Raw genomic sequence first — 22,291 nt, 5'->3', positions numbered from 1 at the left:
GAAAATGGATTCCTTGACATATGCCAATTACAACTGATTGATAGTAGCTGCTGGGAGAGCTATGATGAAGGCCTATGAGGTTTCATACTGCATCCATGATAAAGAATGCTGTGACCCATTAAAAATATCTTGCATGGATGGGCATAAGCATGGGGAATGTTGGTATGAGTATTCTGTGTTGCCATTCCTCATAAACACTGCTAACCTGGGGACGTTTCCAGTTTTAGTAATCCTTAAGATAAAACGAAAGTATCTACGTATCCTAAACTCTTTTTAGGCTTCATTAAATTATTTACTCATTTATTTATTCATTTCTTTTTGCACAGACTTATCCCTTTAACAAAAAATACTTCTGAATCTGTGTTCTGTTCCAGTCTGGAATTAATTCAACTCAGGAAAACGTATATTGATAACTAGACTTGAAAAATGGATAAATGGGGAAAAGCAGGAATAAAAGATTCCAAAGGAAAAGGTGAACTGGTAATTCAGTAGAGAGAAACCTGCTGAAGTAGAAAAGAATAAAGGTTGACATTATTCAAAAGAACATGCTATACATGGAGGACAGAAAATAGAGAGTTGTGCTCAGATTTACAGTTGTTCTGAGAGAAGGAACTGGAATAATTATAGAGAGTCATGCTAAAAAAATTCACAACTGGGAAGCTCTTAAGTTGAAAAAGAAAGAAAATAATTTGAAGCTCCTGGTCAAAGATATCACTTTGAAAAAAATTACTAATTTTACTGTTGATTAGTGCAAAGTTATGATCCTCTTCATATTTTTAAATGGTTGAGCAATACACAAATATCCCATGAAATGAATCAATCAAGGTGAAATTATTAAAGTGTTTGAGCAAGTATGTGAATCTCAATCAATCTTTACAAAAAGAATTCACAGCAAATGCCAAATAAAACTTTTTAAAAGTAATATAGAAAACATAAAACATTTTTGTTTGCTTGTTTTATTTTTGACTTTCCCATCCACAATTTATCATGAATTGGATAACCATTTGATTGGAGAATTATGAAATGCACTATTAAGGTCAAATTTTTGTCATTCCCGAGAATTTAAAATGACGATACTGGGCTGGTTTAAGTGCTTACTTAAACCAACTTCTATACTAACAGCTGTCCATACTTCTCTCTTTTGTCTCTCACAGCAAGCGAGTTAATTGTTATAATCTTCAATTTAAGATAAAGGTATGAAGGTTTTGAGATTAATAGCTATAATTCATAACAATCAATATATTAATAGCTAATTAATATATTAGTTCTCCAACTGGAGTTGCTACAGCTAAGAAGAATGACCCCAGGTGGCAGGAGCTATAGGAAACCCAGAATGATTGTTAGTTAGGGCCATATTTCATCCTCAGAGCTCTCTTCATGGAAAGCAACCACTCACCCAGCACTGAACAAATTACCATTGCCAATTGGACATGCTGGGGAAAAACCATATTACCATACGGTTTAGCTCTTGGAAAATGAAACACTCTTCATCTGTACTTTATGCAGCCATATTCCTTAATTTTCTCTGTCTCTTGGTTCTCCCATTGGGAGTACAAAAGAATGTCTTCCAAACTCCCCAAGCGCAGAACTTTCCAGGCCATAGAAGAACAGGCATGTTGAAGCCATCCATTCAGCTGCTCATTTAGGAATTTATTTCCTGGTATATCTAGCTGGCTTTTCTCTGCCGTGAAATAACAGAGTCAATTCTCAGTTTTATTGGTATTTTAGTTTCTCAAATTGTGTGAGATCTGAAGAATTCCAAAATTATAGTACACCCCTCTTTAACCTTGCAATTTACACACTTACATGTACTTTTATCTTTAGAACCAGAAACCACGCTCCTTTAATTTGTTAGAATGTGTAGCTCAATAAAATACAATAGCAATTTATATGGAGAATTTTAAAAATTGTATTGATTAAGGGAACAAAAGGGACTGGTAAAACTTTTAATAACATTCAACTTTCTCTAAGTAGCCCCTCCCCCACCTTGATTTCACAGTGGCTTTGGAAAGAATTTAAATCTGATACCAAATCACTATATTAAATTTCCAAAGTCCCCAAATTCACCTTTAAATTCCTTTCATCCTTACCCACTGGATTATGACTTTCATCCAAGAGTTCCCCCACATCTTTGTGGTCCCAGAATCAAGAAAATTCCTCTTTACGTTAGACTGATCTTTTGGCTGGTCAAATAAAATTTGCCTGGATATTCTTCTCTAATCATACTGTTATGATCAGTTTGAAATGGAAATGACCAAACTTCATGGACTACAAGAGAAAAATATTCTCCTTAAAAAAAAATGAATACAAACAAAATGTAAATGACTAATGGGAAATGCTGCCCCAGGCCTATGTTTATAGACACAAACACAAACCCTGAAAACTGGGGCAGAGGGCTGGTTGAGAAATAAACAGTCCATCAGTTTTGCTTAAAAATAGTCTAAGAATTGGTGTGAATTCTTTTAAGTGCAGTTTTGGCTTTATATAGATGCACCTATGGGGTTAGATATTTTCTGAGTACATGAAGTATTTACTTAGAGCCAATTGAATGTTGTGGCAGCAGTCTACACAAATAATTCATCTGCCAAATATTTATTGAATTCCTAGTGTGCATCAGATGGATATCATGGTAGTAGGCCTTGGAGAATTATCTTGATGAAGTCAGACCCCTTTTATATCTTGGTGGGCACTTAAATTGTGTTTCTAGATAAGTGACTGTGTTACGTTCCTTTTAGAGGAAAGAAGAGCTACATCTGTTTCATAAATGTCATAGTTTAATAAATAGTAATCAGTTTCAAATACACATGATTTATAGCAATGAGGTGGCTAGTGTCTTGGTGGCTCTAATGCTAAAATATCAAACTGCTCAACAAAGATAAGGTTTTAAGACATATCTCATCTCCAACATGCTCCTTAAAATGCAGGCAGTTTCCCTGATTTACACAGGAGGAGAGAGACTGAGACATGACTAAATAAAATGGTAAATAACAGAAAGTAATACATTTTCTGCTTTAGTGCTCGCATTTATATATATGAGTGTTTTTTGGTGAGACACCAATGAAACTCATTTCCAGTGGAATCCTTTTGCCATGCTTGAGGATGTGACTTGGGAGGGAGTTGGCAGTTTTCTAGTTTCCTACTTCTGCTCCTATTCAGCAATGTGTCTAACCACATCCACCCTGGGACAAGTCTATCTTCTCTGATTCAGACAAAATGCCCACATACAAATCTTTCCTGGAGTAGGAAGTGGCTTAACCGTCTGGTTTTCAAAGACATGTTGTGCAAGCAAAGTAAACAGGGAAGCTTATTGAATTAGTAAATTGAAATTAAGCAAATTATTTCCTAACCCTTAATAGTAGCTACCCAAGATGTCAACAAAGCAAGGATCAGTGTCAATAATATTAGAAGCAAGGCTAGCAGCGTTTATTACAAGACAAACAATCCAGTGGCAGAGAATAAATTTCTTCTAAGTTCCTGGATTCTAAACATCTCCATGAAAGGCAATGATTTTGTATCTTTCTCTGGGTCTTCCAAATTGGCAATTGGAAACAAAATTGCTATTAAATAATATTAATAAAAATGATGTTGATAATAATGATTTCTCTGTTGGGCCAATGCCAAATTTATCAGTCCCATTTGTTTCCCTCCACCCACATTTTTGCTGTAAGTGAATGGGTATTCTATACAAGAAATAATTCTCACTCACAAAGTATGTAATTCCATCCATAAAGAATCCCAGCTCCCTGCAGAAACCTGGGTTTACCGATGGTTGAGATGCACTGATGACGCCTCAGATTGTACCCTCTCTCTTGATTGAAAGCAGAAGGACCCCCACTCCTGCTTGGCCTCCTTACTTATGAACAGTGTCGATCCATTTCCTGTTCCCCTCTGTTAATTCATACCAGGACAGACACAAGATCAGAATGAGGCACCCAGCGTTTCGGCACCTCCTTGGAGCAGTGTTGATGGGAATAAGTGTTTGCAGACTGAAGGTTCCTGTTCAGGCTACCAGAGGGTGACTTTTCAATTCTTAGTTAACCAGTTCCAGCCCAGAAAAGTAGCCACTGTACACTAGCACTGCTCAATATTGTTGGGCTTTTCCCCCTCTTCTCTTGAAGTACTGACCACCCAACCATTATCACTCCCAATTTAAAATGAAATATGGAGCACTTCATCTGGGTTTCAAATGAGATGAAATTGTCTCTTTGTTCTGCTGAAATCAATCAGAATCTTGCCCACATGGAGGGTTTCAGGTTACCACAAGGAATGTGTTTCCAGGAGTGTTTGCTCTGAAATAAAAAAATGTGATAATCATTACATGGAGAGTCAATAATTATAAGCATTTCCTCTTGGAATCACAGAGAAAAAAATACAGGGAACATATCAACCTCAAAAAAAAAAATCATTGAGTTTCTCTCTGGTCCATTAAGGCACCTTGTTGGGGCCTATGGCCACACTTCCTTTCAATGCTGCTGCCTTTTAACATCATTTGTAACCCTGATTGAAGCTGCCACACTATTTTGCTAAAAGTAGTGCTGAATTTGTCCAAGTGCTTTTTTCTTAAAGTGAAACACTCTAGTAGAATCAAAGCTGAAAGTATCAAAAACATAACATAATATGTTGTGTGTCAGGTACATTCTAACCTGTAAGTGACAACTGATTCTAGTTGTAGATAAAGGTAAAGGTGCATTCGAAAATGAGATCTTCGTGGGCAATTACAGGCACCCTCTAATGTCATACAGTTTGTATATTAGGTGGTATGATCTGTATTTAAAAGAGGCATGATTACTGCTTCAGAGACAAATATTTCAAAATGTAGTAGGTTATTTTCCACCGCACATTCTTGTCTTTTTCACTAGTTCAAAGCAAATGGCCTAGCAGGTCGGGCTGATTCCATTTGCTTAACCCAAAATAGTCTTACCTTTTTAGTTTTTTCTTCAGCCTTTTAATGCCCACAATTTAAATACATTATTTTTAAAATGTCCTAAATAAAGGCTACTTGCACCTCAAGTTCAGATGCTCTCAACTGTGCTAGAATCCACCTTCAGGTTTCACTCTCCAAATCTCTGTCCCTGTTTAAGTCCAAAGGGATTCATAAAGCAAAATAACCGCAAGCAGGGACTAAATAGCAACAGGTTGATAGCCCTTCGTTGCTCTTGCTGAATGGAAGCCAAACACTGAAGGCTGCTTGCAGAATGATTGCTTCCACTGCTGTCTCATGGCTGTTTCACCAGAGGCACAAACTTCTGAATAGAACTGTGAAAACCTCACGTGATTCTGCTGTAGGAAAAACCCAGGACACTGTTTTGCACCCTCAGACTAAAAGTCCTACCTACTTTACCTATACCCCTGCCCTTAACTACATACAGATGAATCCCATATAGGATAACTGGTAAGCTCTGTTAGAACATGCAAATGAGTTAAAACCAAGGTTAGATGTGCTTTACAATAGACAAGCCTGTACTGGACATTTTCTATGTGTGCTTGTCCCTGCATGGGCTATCTCATTATATCCTCAGAAAAAAACTCAAAAGGCAGGTGTGTCTATCCCCATGCTAAAGATGTGAAAACTGAGATTAGCAAAGGCAGGCCTCCTGTTAGTGGCAAAGTAGGGATTTGCATTCAGCCCTGCCCCACTTCAAAGACACCCCTTTTGCCTAAACCAAGCAGCCAGTCAATTCTTAGCACCCATAGACACCCAGAAAGAGGAGGGCCTAGATAACGCCTAGTTAAGCCCATCATTTTAGACCTGAGGAATCTGAGGTTAAGTGACTCCCCTGAGGCAAACTGAGTTAAGACCAGATGCAACTGGCCCTGCCGGTCACTAAGCAGATAGTGCCACTTAAGGACAAACACAGTTTTAAGAGATGTGCCTGCTAACCCAAAATGTGCTCACTCACCACCTTTCCTGAATCTTGTTGCTGCCAAAATTTCCCAACTGCCTTCTATGCATATGGATTGATTTTTCCTTTCTGAATGCATTTAATAACTTAGAGTCATTTCCATAAGGCTTCATAGTTAAGAAATTAGGCTTTTGAGAGGAAAGAAAGTAGTAAAGTTCTCCTTTAAAATATGGCCATGGTGATGATGATTTATGTAATATTTTTGCAGTAATCTGCTTGACTTTAGTCAGTAAAGCTTCGTTACTTATCTCTCCTAAAGACTCTTTCACACATCTTATCACATTTTATTCTTTAAAGGAACACACGAGAAAGAAAATTTGCAACGAAACAAACCTTGGGACTTTCTACCATGTTTGTGGATTTTGATTTTCTCTTTTAATTTGTAAAACGGTGCTGAATTTGGCAAAATTTCTCTTTTAATTTGTAAAAATTTTTTACTGGTAAAAAATCTGGTAGAAGTAGGAGAGGGAGTAAGAATATGCTTAGGGAAGAGGGAGAAGAAGAGAGATGGACATCAGCTCTGTGTAGGTATTTGCATGAGAATTCGAATATAGGGGAATGGACCCCAGATTCCCCTATATATTAACTCCTGATAAATATCAGAGTTTAGTAAATTAATGAATGAGAACCCAGGGACAAATGGAGATTAAATATGGCTCAGCAAGCAAGAGGCAAGCTGATGGGACAGAACGTTACAGAAATGTGCCATAAAAACTGGAGCTCCAAAAAAATCTGTCTGCAGTGGCAATTCACACCGAGGGTCTCTGGAGACCCTTTAGGGGCACACATGTCAAGAGTGCCCTCTGTTGTCTACCAGCAATACTAAGAAGCTTCAGGAAACTCATCCCTGCTAGAATTTACACTTCTTTGCCTACAAAGGTTTCTGTCTTGGCAAAGGGTCTAAAATATGGGTTATGTACTAGAATGAGAACTTATTGAATCGAATATAGAATATTGGAGTTTGGAGAATCTTTGAAAGTCACCTGATAACAGTTCTCCCAGTATAGGTGGGGAAAGGGAGGCTGACTAAAGATGAAGTATCTCACTTGAGAAATATCCAGTTAGAGGCAGACCCTTGTCTTGAACCAAGGACTCCAAGTCTGTTGCCACATCTTATGCAGCCTCCTAACCCTTATTTTTGCTTTCTTCATTCTCTTTAAGGATGGATGGATGGATGAAACAGAATAACAGACTCATGGAATGCTTGAACAGAAGGTACTCCATATTTTCCTAATAGAAAATTGAAGTCTCTGACTTACCAGAAGTCCTTACCTTAAGTCACTTAAGAAAGGTAGATCCCAGACTCCACATTTAATTACTTTTGTACAAAATTATTAAGGGAAGGTGAGGAGAAAGGGGTAAAATTATCTCATTTTTCCTTTATAAGATGCTGTTCTCTCCTCTACTTCCATGTGTGCATACCCTGTCCTCCTCTTCACTCTTTATGCTTAGGCTTACAAGCTCAAGCCAGGCACTTAAACATGACCATGTCATTGAAAAGCCAGATGGGAATTCAGGTGCAACCAAGAGGAGATGGCCCAGAGCACTGGGATGAGGAACTGGAGGGTGAGAAGCAGGGATGGTGGCTGTCATTCAGGGGTGAGATGACAGTCAGGTGATTGGGTACCACTGTTGGGTTCAAGGTTGGGCCCAGGCAGATGCCATGTGGGACCCTTGCCCAAGATGAATATCAGAGGACTTCTCTGTGTTACGGTACAAAGTGGCAGAAAGGAAGGAAAATGTCCCAATGATATTCCCACTTAAGCAATAATGTTCCATGCTCTGCAGGGACTGGGGAAGATGGGTCTCCTCAAGTGGCTGCTGCTCAGAACTACCACCACTGTGGGCTGCATCACACCTTGTGTCTGAATTCCTCAGCCCAGCTGATTGACACTTATTTCCTTATACTAAGCCTTAGAGCCAATGTCACTGTAGAATTGATTCTTCCTGAAGTGGATGGAAAGAGAAACAGGGAAGCGTAAGACTTCTGAGGGCTTATTGTTAAAGGCACTTAGCTAGGTGTTTTCCTATGTATTACTCTTTTTAATCTTCACTTTTTCCCCCCATCAGGTAATGCTATTATCCTGAATGTTCAAATAATAAAGCTGGCACCCAGTGGGGTAAATTACTTTGCCCCAAGTCCCACAGTTGCATTTGAAGGCAGAGAGCTCTTATTTGAAACCAATCCTTCCAAAATCTATGTCACCTCTTTTTCTTTGAGTAAAGACAGGTGGAAGCTGGATGGCAAGCTGGTGTGGTTAGTCTACCTGACCCCATCACAGAGTCCCTGCCTCTTATCCCTCTCCTCATCCCTGGCTTCGGACCACCCATCCAGTCTGTGAACAGCTCTGCCTATCTTGGTGGAGAATATTATGCTCCTTTGCTTCTAAACAGTGTATCTGGGTTTCAGGACACAGAGAAGTTCTCTGATATTCATCTTGGGCAAGGGTCTCACATGGCATCTGCCTGGGCCCAACCTTGAATGCAGTCTATGGTTTTCTAAGTGTGCAGCTTCTTCCTCCAGTTCTTCTTTACCTGGCTGACATCTTGAGCCAGGCTGTTTTACTGTGTGGAAACTCCCCCTGCCCCAGAGATTAATTCAACCACTGAGAAGGAGGTCAGTTGGAATGTCAAGTGTGTGGCTCTGGACCATGAAGTTTAGGGGAAAGCCAGTTACTCTGGTGGACAGGCCTGATACACAGGACACATGGGAACAAATGCCACTGTGGATGCTAGTTTAATGTCTTAAGTAAGAGACACTAATTCCTGAGGCTTCCTACACCACCTATAGTATGGGCCTCATACTGCCTTTCAGACTTGTCCCAGGATTAAGTAAGATAATCGTTGCAAACTGCAAAGGACACACAGTAGGAGTTCAGTAAGTAGGAACACCCCCTTGGTACTTCCTAGCAGACAGAGACAGTGCCTCAACTAACTGACAAAAACAGCCATTTTTTTCTAGGTCACAAAGATGATCATATCTATGTTCTCCATGTTTTATTTTCCTCCAGCATCTCTCTAGAGACATCTGTACCCAACAGAAATTAGATGCACAGATCCTTTTTGTTCCTGAGAGGCTTTGCAAACAGTTTACTCTCAAGTTAATCCCAGACCCTGGATTTCTCATGCAGTCTTCAGACTACCCATATTACAATAGAAAACCCACTTGGGAAATTGGAGCTGACAAGTCTTGAGCTGATTCCTCCACTAATTTCCATTCCTGTGCCATTTACTAAAAGTGATACAGGTGGGTGGAAATCAGGTGACGCCTGCTTCTCAGAAGTAACCAAAGATGCCTGCACACCTCTGTGTGTCACTCGGCCTATTCTTCCCGGGATGGTGAATGCAGTCAGGTGTGGGGCCTAGGCTTGTAGGGATACCCAAATATTTTCTTGGGAAGTAATCTCAGTTTATTAGAGTTTCTTGTCTCAATTCAGAGTATAGATTTTTGAATGCGTTTGCTGACAGATTGACCTGGACTGTGTTTTCCCCTTATTCAGGGAGCAATCGATCTTTATCAAAAGGATTTGTTGACTGATGGGCTTTCACGGTTCTAATGTGCTGTTTGATACTTTTAAAAGATATATGCCCCTTTGTATAATGAAATTATCTGATAAAACAGGGAATGAAGCTCAGGTTTTCTGAAGCATCTTAGCTCTTGACTGCTTTGGTGACTGCCAGGGAATTTGTTTTTATTTGCCTGTGATGGAAACCTTACAACCTTAGTGAAATTGTTTTCGAATATTCAAGTTTCTAGACCATATACTGTGCTTCTAGGCCTAAGGGCCTGAACTAAACCAAGATTGTGTTTCCCTCAGGTAAGTACTTCCAGACATTCTATCCTCTCTGTCTTTACAACCCTCTTCTCCTCATTACTGTACTATGTAACACTAGATGTGCATTATAGTCCACATAAAAAGCCATTTCTGTAGCATCTTGTCATCGGTTCATGGACGCTGCTTTGAAGCCGTGTTGAGTTCTGAACTCAGAGCCTAACAGCAAGGCTCAAGTGCACCGCACCGTATTATTTACCCAGATGGGGTTAATTGTTAAATAAAAGAATGGGCCCTTTCAGTTTACTTTTTTGCAATCTCTCTCACACTGATTATGGAAGACAGGGAAGTCTATGATAAATATCAAACTTTCTAATCAGAAACGAGTCCAGTTGTATTTGAAATCTTGAGCTTAATCCAGAATCAGGAAATGTAGCCACTTGTGTTACTGTTGCTGAAAGAAGAAAATGACCTTTTTATTGTAGCTTACATTCACTATTGTACTTGAGAGCTACAGGGCATGGAGCAAGTAAATGTAAAGGCTTAAGTAGAGTTTTCCTTTTAACAGGAAGGGTACAACTTGGTGTGCTGAAACCATCATCTTATATTTTCAAGGGATTTTTGCCTAGAGTAAAGCCTGCACTGAAACCTAAAAATTGTATTTTGCCTAAAAAATTTATAATAAAAACCTTTAAGGTTCTGATGTCAGTGTGGCTAAATGGATACTACTATTAGCTTTATTCATTGACTGAGATATAATTTGCAAAGGGTAAATTTCACAGACCTTAAGTGTAGGGATTGACAAATATTTATATATATATGTGTGTGTGCGTGTGTATATATATGTATATGTATATATGTGTGTATATTTACACACACATATGTAATCCTCACATATATATTCCCACTGCCTAGAACAAGAACAGTTTCTCTTAGGCCTCTCTCAGTCAAAGCTCTCAAAAGTAACCACTCTTATAATTTCTGTTGCCATAGGTCAGTTTTATTCATTTTTGAATTTTATGTCAATGGAATCACATTCTACATACTCTTTCCTGACTGGCTTCTTTCACTCAGAATGATGTTTTTGAGTTTTATCCCTGTTGTGCATGAATCATACCATCATCTTTTCGATATACTATTTTGGAGAATCAGTGTTCAGTGCAGTAGATTTCCTGAAGAGAGGCTTTCAAGGCCACACCAAAGTAAGGAGCAAAAGAGATTTTGCTTCTTCTACTCCGGTATTTCTCGTTGACCTTACTATGGTAATATCATAAAGAGGTTCAGGGGATTTACATAATCTAATGCATAAAATATAAAAATAGATTTATTTACATGTATACTTGTATATATATGTGTATACAAAAATATATTTACATTTTCATGAAATATCATCCACAGACAAGTAATTTGCCACTAAAGTCAAATTCAGGACATATCAGTGGATTGTATAGGACTACATCTGGAAAAAAAGTCTCTCTCAGACCTAATCAAGGTGAAACATTAGAACTTGAGCTGCCCAGCCATCTAAAAAGCATATACTGAGTGACATTTTGAAGTTATTTTGGATACATTTATTATGAGCCAAGCTGTTGCAAACTCTTTACCACTGTCTTATTACCCTGAGTTTCACAGAAATTGAAAAATTTGGCTGGGCATAGTGGCTCACACATGTAATCCCAGCACTTTGGGAGGCTGAGACAAGAGAATCGCTTGAAGCCAGGAGGTGGAGGTTGCCATGAGCCAAGATTGTGCCACTGCACTCCAGCCTAGGTGACAAAGTGAGACTCTGTTTCAAAAAAAAAAAAAAAGAAGGAAAACTAGCATAGGCTAGAGCTCCTACTAATTTATTTATCCACTGGATAATTGTTCTAGTTACTGTGGACTTGCCAGTAAACAAGGCAGATTAAGGTCCCTATTCTCGTGGAGTTAATATTCTAATTGAGAATACACAATAAAAAGTGAATGAATATGTAAATTAATAAATAATAATCACTTCAGATAATGATCATTGCTAAGAAGCTAATATAAAGGTTATGGGTAAAAAAGCAATGGTGGGATTGGGCCTATTTTGGGTGGGGTGCACAGGGAGGCCACTCTGACGAGGTGAGATCTGAGCAGAGAACAGGCAGAAGGAGCTGACCATGCAATGACTGGGGGCAAGAGCATTCTGGACAATAAATAGCAAGTCCTTAGGCCCAAGGCAGGAACTGGCTGATCTTGCTCAACGGAGAGAAAGTAAGTCAGTGTAGCCAGAGCCTGGTGGAAGGAAACAGTGGTGACAATTAGGTTGGAGAAGTAAGCTGCAATGTCCTATAGATTCTGATAGGGACAAAAGTGTCTTTTAGTTTCAAATGTAATGGGGGGTCATGGGGGGATCTGAAGCAAGGGTGATAACATGACCAGATTGATTCTGTTATTGAAAGTTTGTTCTGGCTGCTGTGTGGAGAATGGATGGTAGAGTGGGATAAAAAAGTGAAAATAGGATGACCAGGTTAACAAAAGATGATTTCAGCTTAGACTTGGATCGCAGCAGTGATAAGGAGAGAAATGAGGATGTAGGGTTCATTACTATTTTGACAGGCAGTAAAGCCAACAGGACTAACTAATAAATTGGATGTAGGGTACGAGAGACATAGTACTTCTTTGCAGTTGTTGGCCAAAGCAAGTGAGTAAAAGATGGGGCCATCACGTGCAATGGAGAAGACTGGAAGAGTAACAGTTTGGGAAGCAAATAGCCCCAAGTTCTATTCTAACTATGTTAAGGTTCAGATGCAGATCAGATCAACAAATGAAGGCATTAAGGAAGCAGTGGATATAGTTGTCTGGCAGTCAAGGGAGAAGTCAGAGCTGGAGACAAACATTTTGGAGCCATCAATAAAAAATCAGTATGAAGAGCCATAGGATTGGATAGGTTGACTTAGGAAAAGCTTATGAAAGACAAGATAGAATCCCAGGTATATTGGCTATATTGCCATCAATTTTGTCTTCATCATCATAAAAATCATCATCACTATTATTTTTTATTGAGCACAAAATGTTTTAGGCACAATGGTTCTAGGCTCAAGAGAAAGATTAGTAAAAAAGAAGAATCATTGCTATAAGGAGGAGGGGGGAGGCAATGAAAAGCTGGAATAATAAATGCTATGAACATGGTTAACTCAAGGGGCAGTGGGAGCAATGGACTCTGCAGGCCAGTCAGGCTTTGATGAGGAGGTGACATTTGGATATTTGAATTGGATGTGTGGCTCTAGAGCAGTTTGATCCATGGAGAAAGCTGTCCCAGGCAAAGGGGAGCATGCACAAAAGTGGTAGACACACAAGGGCAGGGGAAGTCTGGAAGCTGATGGTGGTTCTGAGAGAATGTGGCACAGAGAGTGCGGCAGGAGTCGAAGCTGAGAAGCAGCAGCATCTGGATCATCAAGACCTATGAGCATCATGCTGGGAAGATTGAAACTCTTTCCTGAAAGGCAATGGGAGAGGGACATATGGTAGACCGAGAAGTCCTTCACAACATGACTTGAAGCTAGCGGAGACAGTGTGATGACATTGGTGATATTGTTTAGCTTCTCTAAGCCTTAGATTCCACATCTGTATAATGGGTAAAATAATAAATACATGGCAAGGTTGTTGGGAATACTGAAGATAGTAAGTATAAAACATTTGTACCCAAGGCAGAAAAAGTGATGGTGATTATTTCTGCTGTTACTACTACTATTATTAACGGACATTTATAGAAGTTTCTTTTATAGGGGAAAGATGTGAAGTTATTATATTAATGTGGATAAAAATGATGAGCCCTTGGTGGTGGGGAGGAGAGAACAAAAGTGAGACAGCTTGCTCACCGACAGGCCAAGGGAGGAGTAGGGGTGGGAGGGAAGGAAAGGGTGGAATCTCAAGTGACTCAGGTTTCAGAACTTGGCAGCTGAGTAGGGTGGTGGAGACTTTTTTGAAATTGGGAATACTGGGAAAAAAGTGTGTTTTGTGGAGAAGGGAATGAGTCCATTGTCAATGTATTATTTTGTAAGATCTGTGAAGCTTACTTTATGAGTCTGGAGCTCAACAGAAAACATTGGGCTGGAGATACAGATGTGTGCAGCTCAGGTAGACAAGAGGGAGAGTATTGAATGAGAAGACCAAAAAGAGGATTAAAGACCGCTGGGGAACATTGAGATATAATGATGGAGCTAGAAGTGTCAGGAATGTAGATTAAGAAGAAGCAAGGCAGAGACATAGAGGGAGGTCCAGAAGGGCAGCTCTGAGACGTGTTCCTCATCTCACTCATCCAAAGGGATGCTCACACATGCTTGCCCTCCAAGCTCTTTCCTCTTGTTAGGGGAAGGAAGAGATACCTGCCCCTTTTTTCTACCCTCAAGCATGATTGATTAAAGTTCAGAGTAGAAAACGTTCGATTGGATTGGCAGAAATCATAAAGATGTTTGGCTTCTTCCAACCTTCCCTTTAATGCCAGGCCCTTTACTTCTGGCCCCTACACTTCAGCTGTTGGCTCTCCTGGGTCCCACTCCTATGGGGCTAAGGAGACTATAGAACTCAGAGCTGAAAGGGACCTCATGGATCTTCTAAGTGAACACCCAACTCCCTTATATGAAAGGTCAGGACACCAAGCCTCAGAGAAGGCAATTCCAACAATTGCAATTTTAACTGAATGTAATTAAAATGCTTTCTCAAGATCTCTGCTCAGCAATACTGCTGCTCTACATTATTAGATGATGATGGCCTAAAGTGAAGACCTGCGCAGAAGTTGGAGTTGACATCTCACTAATACTCCAATCCTGCCAAACCCAAATTTAATGGTGGCAATCCGGACATCAGAATCAAATAATGCGAGAGAGACGAGGTCTGCCTCCAAACAAAAACACTGTTGAAGTCAAAATTGGGAAATACCAATAGGTATTTCCAATAGAAAATACAAAGAGGATGATATGATTTTCCAAGATCATTTTTAGAGGAAAATGGATCTGCAAAGTCTCTGCATGGGATGTTGAATAAGGAAAAGGAAAAACTACATGTGATTTTTGTGGTTTCCAAGATCCAAATAAAGGAGATTGTTCCATGAAGCATTGAAGACCTTTTTACTGATTTATCGAGAAAAACCAGACTGGGAAGTGATCCGAAAAGAGATGATAGCCTAAATTAACTAGTAGATTAACGTAATTAATTTTAGTCTATTCTAGAAATTAGCTCTTATGGCAGAAAGGGTAGTTTTCTACCCCACTTCTATTTTTGCTTTTCTCCTTAGAAGCAGAACCTTGGTTTTTAGCTGGATATATTCCCACACGGCCAAAAGAATCCATTTTCTAGGCTCCCAATGGTATAATACGTATAAATAGAAATGTAGTATTATTAACAGGAAGTAAAGTCTTAATTACAGGAAAAGTATCTATTCTTTTTTTTGAGATGGAGTTTCACTCTGTGATCCAGACTGGAGTGCAGTGGCTTGACCTTGGCTCACAGCGACCTCCGCCTGCCGGGTTCAAGCATTTTTTTTTCTTTTGTCATCCAGCTGCATTCAACATGGACATGGTGGCCCTAATTCTAGCAGCTATCTTGGACTGTGAAAATGAGGGCCACAAAGAAAATGCCCACACCAGCCCTGGACTTTTCACTTCTGAATTTCTGTTTCACAAGAGAGAAGTGACCTTCTATTGAGTTTTAGCCACATTGTTACATTAATGCATCTCAACTTAATCCTTACTGATTAATCTGTTTTCTTTTATTGGGTTTTCAACACTTATTAGAGCAAAAGTCATTGGTAAGAGTAATTTAAAGAATTGATCAAGAAGTTAATTACAAGTTTGTTACATAAAAAGGGTACCTTATATTTGTAGAGTGGTTTAAATTTCACAAAGCACTTCTTACCTTATTCTTAAAATATCTCTTTACTATCAAGGTGAATTATTTCAAATAGGACTTGTAAAAATAGCTAAAATAGGCCAGGCATGGTGGTTCACACCTGTAATCCCAGCACTTTGGAAGGCTGAGGCGGGTAGATCACAAGGTTGGGAGTTCAAGACCAGCCTGCCCAACATGGTGAAACCCTGTCTCCACTAAAAATACAAACATTAGCCAGGCATGATGCCACACACCTGTCATCCCAGCTACTCAGGAAGCTGAGACAGGAAAATTGCTTGAACCCAGGAGGCAGAGGTTGCAGTGAGCCGAGATCATGCAATTGCACTCCAGCCTGGGTGACAGAGTACTCTGTCTCAAAAAAAAAGGCAAAAATATAGCTAAGTGTAGTGGCTCATGCTTGTAATCCCAGGACTTTGAGAAACCAAGGTAAGAGATCACCTGAAGCCAGGAATTTGAGAACAGTCTGGGCAACGTAAGGAGACTCCATCTCTCCAAAAATAAAAAAAAAATTAGTTTAGTGTGGAGGCATATGCCTGTAGTCCCACATACTTGAAAGGCTGATACAGGAGGATCACTTAAGCCCAGGAGTTTTTAAATGCAGTGAGCTTTGATTACACCACTGTACTTCAGCCTGGATGACAGATAGGGAGACCCAATCTCTTTTAAAAAAAGCTAAAATAGATATTCATGTTACCATGGTGATTTCTAGCTTAGCTATTTATTGTTTATGTCCTAGACAACATTGCTTAATTTCTAAGAGACTGGTTTTTTTCATCAGTCAATTATGGACAATGACTTCTTACATATATAGAATTAGAGCAAATGACAGAAGGCAATGCAACATATTGATTATAAATATGAATCCCGGCTGGGCACAGTGGCTCATGCCTGTAATCCCAGCACTTTGATAAGCTGAGGTGGGTGGATCACTTGAAGCCAGGAGTTCAAGACCAGCCTGGGCAACATGGTGAAACTTTATTTCTACAAAATATAAAAATGTTATCTGGGTGTGGTGGCATGCACTTGTAATCCCAGCTACGTGGGGGGCTAAAGTGGAAAGATAGCTTGAGCCTGGGAGGTGGAGGTTGTAGTGAGCTGAGATTGCACCACTAAACTCCAGCCTGGGCAAGAGAGTGAGATCTTGTCTCAAAGAAAAAAAGTATTAGTCCCAATTAACTCCCAAATTTGCTGTGTGACCTCAAGCAAATTAAGTTTCTGTGCCTTGATTTTCTAGTTGTTTAGTGGAGATCGTAATGCATATGTCACTTGAGGATTTTGTGAAGAGTCATTGAAAAAATGCACATGAAGTATTCATTAGAGTCCCTGACACACTGTAAGTGCTGAAGAAGCATTATTGTTTTTCCCAAACTGTCTAGTAAAGAACTTTGATATGTCAGGGTCACTCAACAGATGACATTGATCCTGCTGTACATCCTTTGTGACTTTTAGAAATCTCAGAAAAATTCAGAGATTGGAGTAAGTTCAATAGTCCTGAGAAGAAAAAGAGAGGCCCAAGGCCAGAGTTAGAGGAGGAAACCTGGCCACCTTCCACAAGCATCTTCTGAGCCATGGAGGAGGTCTTGGGTCCTGAGCCAGAAAAAGAATTTTGCACACTAGCTGACGAAAGACCGTTTTGCTCTATACCCTTTGTGGTCCCCAGAGCATGTCAGAGTCACAGACTCAGACTACTATTTGAGATTGAGTAAGCCTCCAAGATCATTCAGAGAATAATAAAGCCCCTGGGGGAGACTGCAGGCTAAGTGCACCAACCCTGACAGGTGATCAGGGCAGGTGGGGAAGGAAAGCACAGCCCCATGTGGACAGAAATAACACCATGAGAGTGAATGCAAGATGGGCTCCTGCATGGGCAAGAGACACTCAGAGAAGCTCATGCACATAACCATGGAGGCAAGGAGCCTGGGGCATCTGCTGACTCCAGTAGTGAAACCAGATCAAGGAAATGCCAGGAATGTAGACTGCATGCCTAACAATGCCAAGAAGCTTGTGGGAAAGGGTCTGCAGTGAGGCTACAAAAGCTATCCTGAATTCTCAGGGAGGCTACTGCCTAGAAGCCCCACACTATCCCCTACCAGTGAGATGACCTTAGGTAAGTCACTGAGTGCAAAGAATAGGCTTTTGCCCAAGCACAAGGCTTCGGAACTAGGTTCAGGCCTGAATCCAATTCACTAGCTCTGTTACCTTCATTTAGCAACTTACATAACACCCCCAAAGCCTCCATCTACTCATTCATAATATGGATATTGTAATACCTGTACCTACCTTATAGCATTGCTCTGGGGTAGCACTGATTCATAAAACTTTTGGAAATGGCACTAATGTCTTACACCTGCATAGTCCAGAACAGTAGCCACTAGACACATGTAGCTATTGAGTCCTTGTAACATGATTAATGTAATTCACAGACTCAATTTTCTAATTTTATTTCATTTGAATCTATGTAATACATTTAAACTTAGCTATATGTGATTAGTGAGTATCTATCTTATTGGACAGCTCTAGAAACTAAATGAGGCCAGGCACAGTGGCTCATGCCTGTAATCCCAGCACTTTGGGAGGCTGAGGTGAGTGGATCACCTCAGGTCAGGAGTTCAAGATCAGCCTGGCCAACATGGTAAAATCCCACCTCTATTAAAAATACAAAAATTAACCAGGCATGGTGGCGGGTGTCTGTAGGAGGCTGAGGAGCTGCTGAGGAGGCTGAGGCAGGAGAATCACCTGAACCAGGAGGCAGAGGTTGCAGTGAGCTGAGATGGCACCACTGCACTCTACCTTGGGCCACAAGAGCAAAACTCTGAAAAAAGAAAAGGAAAGAAGGAAGGAAGGAAGAAAAGAAAGAAGGAAAGAAAGAAAATGAAAGAAAGAAAGAGAAAGAAAGGAGAGAAACTAAATGAGATAATGTCCTTTATCACTGTGCCTGGAATCAGGGCTCAAAAACTACTAGTGTTTCCATTAAACTTTAGCCTCAGTTTCCTCATCTGTGAGATGATCTTAAAGATATAATAGTATCTAAGACTAGGCCTGGCTGCTCACACCTATAATCCCACACTTCAGGAGGCTAAGGAGGGAAGACTGCTTGAGCCCAGGCCAACTCACTTATAGCAGATTTATTGTCCTTTTGTTGTTCAAGACCAGTCAGGGCCACACAGTGAGACCCTATCACTACTAAAAATAAAAAATTACCTGGGTGGGGTGGTGCATGCCTGTAGTCTCAGCTACTCGGGAGGCTGAGGTGGGAGGATTTCTTGAACCTGGAAGATTGAGGCCGCAGTGAGCATGTTAGCACTATTGTACTCCAGTCTGGACAACAGAGCAAGACACTGTCTCAGGAAAAAAAAAAAAAAAGAAAAGAAAAAAAATCTTATTCATGAGGTTGGTTGGGAAGATGAAATAAATATGGGAGAGAGAGCTAGCACAGTGATTGGCACATTATAGGTGCCTAGCAAATGTGAGTTGCTTTTCTCCTCTATTTAAACTTCTTTGGCACTAATGAAATCACTGTCTAATAATGCACAAGGCCAGTGAGAATCTATAGTGAGATTCTTGGCAAGCAATTGGATTGTTCAGTAGTCACGTGCACATCTCTAATGCTGGCTTTGGCTGGAAAACAAGTCTGCTTGAGCAAGCAAGAAAAAAAATATTGGCAGTGATATGTACACTACGAGAGTTCCACAAATATGCATTTGGCAGAAGCCTGATTGTCCAGACAGATCACAAACCACCAGGCAACGCACCTGCTAGACGACAGGGAATGTTATTACTGTTATAAAGATATGATTTATGAGTAATCTATACCCCAGGCAAAGACTCTCTTATGGCAGACCTATTGTCCAGACTAGTCATCATCTCTCCAACTGGGGAAATGACAGCACTGATGGAAGAGACAGCAGAGGAGACCATGGAATTAAGCAAAACACTTGACCCTTTGGTCCATGGGAGGCTGAGCCCCAAGACAGGAAAAGACGCTGTGTTGTAGCTACTTATCCAGATGTTGCACAATGGCTGGTGTGGCAGAAGAAAACAGAACAGCTGCAGGTGCGTTGGCCTCCAAAGGAGTGACTGTTTTAGCTTCTCACAGATAGGGGAATTTAAAGCAATGTCTTGTTTGAAAGAAGTCAGGAAAAGAGAAAAGACATGATCAGAGATAGTCTCAGGAGGAGCACTTTTGTTCATGCCCCTAAAATCATTCCCAGTAACTACTCACTGGTTCTCAAAGTTCCAGCTAGAGACTGGAGTTTTTCACTTAAGGATGCCCTGTCATGAGTAAACTGATACAAGATTTGCTGCCAAGTACAGGTTTTGACTCTTGGGCTGTGGTGCCTTCAAACCTTATAAGTTATTTACTAAGTTTTCAGATTCATCCTAAAAGATAAGGAAAGGAGGGGCAATAACCTAAGTATATGGAGTCATCAAAGTGATTTGTGTCATGGAGGGATGATATTTGCTATGGAGACAGTAGAAAGATATTAAAAAGGGAATGTTTCCTACCAGGGTTGTACTAAAGAAAACACATCTATTTCCTGGAAGATGATCAAAATGCTGTAATAGTAATACAAAAAGCATTCTGATGATAGAATTTGAATTCTCTCCTCCTCCATCACCATCACCACCACCACTATCACCATCATCGTCATCTACCTTGCACCAGTCTACTAGGTAACTGCTGGTGTGGAATTTATAATTATCATAGCAGATTCTCACTAACAGTGTAGGTATTGTTAGTCCCATTTTACAGATGAAGAAACTGAGGCTCAGAGGGTATAACTTAAATAAGTCAAAGTCATATAGCTAGTAAGTCACAGAGTCAGGATTCAAATCCAGATACCTTTGACATACGCCTGTGGGTCTTTCATTACCAAAGTGCCTCTCATAATTAAAAACAAAAACTATTTCTGTCTCTAGCACCCAGTTCTCTGTTTACAGTAGATGCCGTATCTAGCTAATGTGAGGAACTAAATTGTTAGTGTTATTCAGTGGTAATTGATTTAAATGGTCACATATGAACAGTGGCTACCTTATTCAGTGCAGTTCTGGGGGCCAAACAAGAGAATATCCTTTATCACTGTATCTAGCATCCAGCCTGAAACTGCTAGACCTTCATTCTGATGTCTAGAATTTGTTGAATACAAATTTGTTGAATGGTCCATACATTTACGGACCATTTCTTCCCAACCAACATGTTATTTTGATAACTAAATTGAGACCAGACAGTAATAGACAATAAGTTACTCTTGTTTTCGGGTTTTTCCTTCTCTCCTACTGTTTTACCTCTTCTTTCCATGTTTTCATCTTCCTTGTTTCTTATAGCTGCTGTAGTAGCTGTAAACTCTGTGGTGTTAAAGCAAAAAAAAAAAAAAAATTCTGTAAAATAAAAAATATGGCATTAGGAAATGTATGAAAAACTATGTGATGATACACTAACCAAAATGCAAAACTGCAGATATTACACAGCTGTATTTGCATAGTGCCTGATGATTTGATACTTTTTCATACTTTATTTAGTAGTATTCACTAAATTCTCTGCATTCTCTACCTATCCCTAAATTCATCAACCTTTTTTTTTTTTAATATTTATTTAAATGGTCTCTTCCTGTATGTGTCTTTTATTATAGGCTACTTCAAATACCTAAAGTCAGATTCTAATTACTCCACACTAACCAAAATAAGTCAATGAACCTACAAATAAATGATTAACAGCCTCATTAAAGGAAAGGAGAAACATGAAGTTTGGATATTGGAAGCAATTCCTCTTGAACTGGCTTTGGTAGGCAGCACTAAAATAATATTTACTATGGAGAACAAATTACACAGATCAAGTCTGTATTGTCCCAATAGACGAACCAACACAGACAGAGAGAATTCAGAGTCAGCTTCATGCGGGAGGGATGACTCCTACTGACGTAGCTGCCCAAGCATCTGGATGGATTGGGGCCAGGGCTCCAGTGTCCCTGGAAGCTTGTCTGCCAGGAGGACAAAGCTGTGGCCCCAAACCTGAAAAAAAAAGTCACCCACAGTTTTCTTGTTAACTACTCAAGTTTCCCTACAAATTGACTGTTTCATAAAATGGTTTCGTGGTTTTGTTTTGTTTTAAGATTTACAAAGAGGAAGAAAATGCTCCTTTTAACAACTTCTCGGATTTCAGTTTTGCCCCTTTTTGTTACATTTCGGGTTATTCATTCCAAAACCTTGATTCTATTTCATGTCACTATCATGAGGGCTGAGTTCCTACATGCATTATTTCATTTGGTCCCTCAAAAACCTGTCAAAGCTGTATAATTGTTATATATTAATTAAATGAGAAAACTGAGATAAGAAGTGAACTAACTTGCATTTAGGTATTTAATTGAACATTCACCTGTCCTCATTGTATGCCAGGCAGTTAACTCACTGCTTGCCCATGTTACCTCCGGATCTACATAACCATCCTAAGAACTGGGTTTTATCCTCTTTATTTTAGAATCAGTTTCTAAAATTGAGGGGATTTAAATAGCATGCCTGCATTTATCAGTCATTGTAAGCTAGAATTCCAGAATTCATGGAACCTGTGTCTGTCTAACTCCAAAGGTCTTGGTCTATTTATGTTGACAGATATGATGTGGAAGAAATATTGTTAAATAATTTTTTATTCATTCCATCACTTAAATAAATATTGTGCCTAAAATTTCCTGCAGCAGAGGAATGGAGCTCCTCTCCCACTAACTAGCAACATTTTGATCTCAATTCTAT

At 39.8% G+C, this 22,291-nt stretch overlaps 1 long non-coding RNA gene across 1 annotated transcript; it reads right to left on the bottom strand.

Annotated features, from left to right (window-relative positions):
* Positions 1-3,412: 3,412 nt before the first annotated feature.
* Positions 3,413-20,926, bottom strand: LOC118148570 (uncharacterized). Its single transcript, XR_008476983.2, has 3 exons — positions 20,834-20,926; positions 18,749-18,816; positions 3,413-4,289 (listed from the first exon to the last, which is right to left on the bottom strand). It is a non-coding gene; the product is annotated as an uncharacterized LOC118148570 (long non-coding RNA).
* Between the last annotated feature and the right edge of the window lie 1,365 nt (positions 20,927-22,291).

Source organism: Callithrix jacchus, chromosome 16 (assembly GCF_049354715.1).
Source record: "Callithrix jacchus isolate 240 chromosome 16, calJac240_pri, whole genome shotgun sequence".
NCBI lineage: Eukaryota > Metazoa > Chordata > Mammalia > Primates > Cebidae > Callithrix > Callithrix jacchus.
This window is presented reverse-complemented; position numbering and strand designations above follow the sequence as displayed.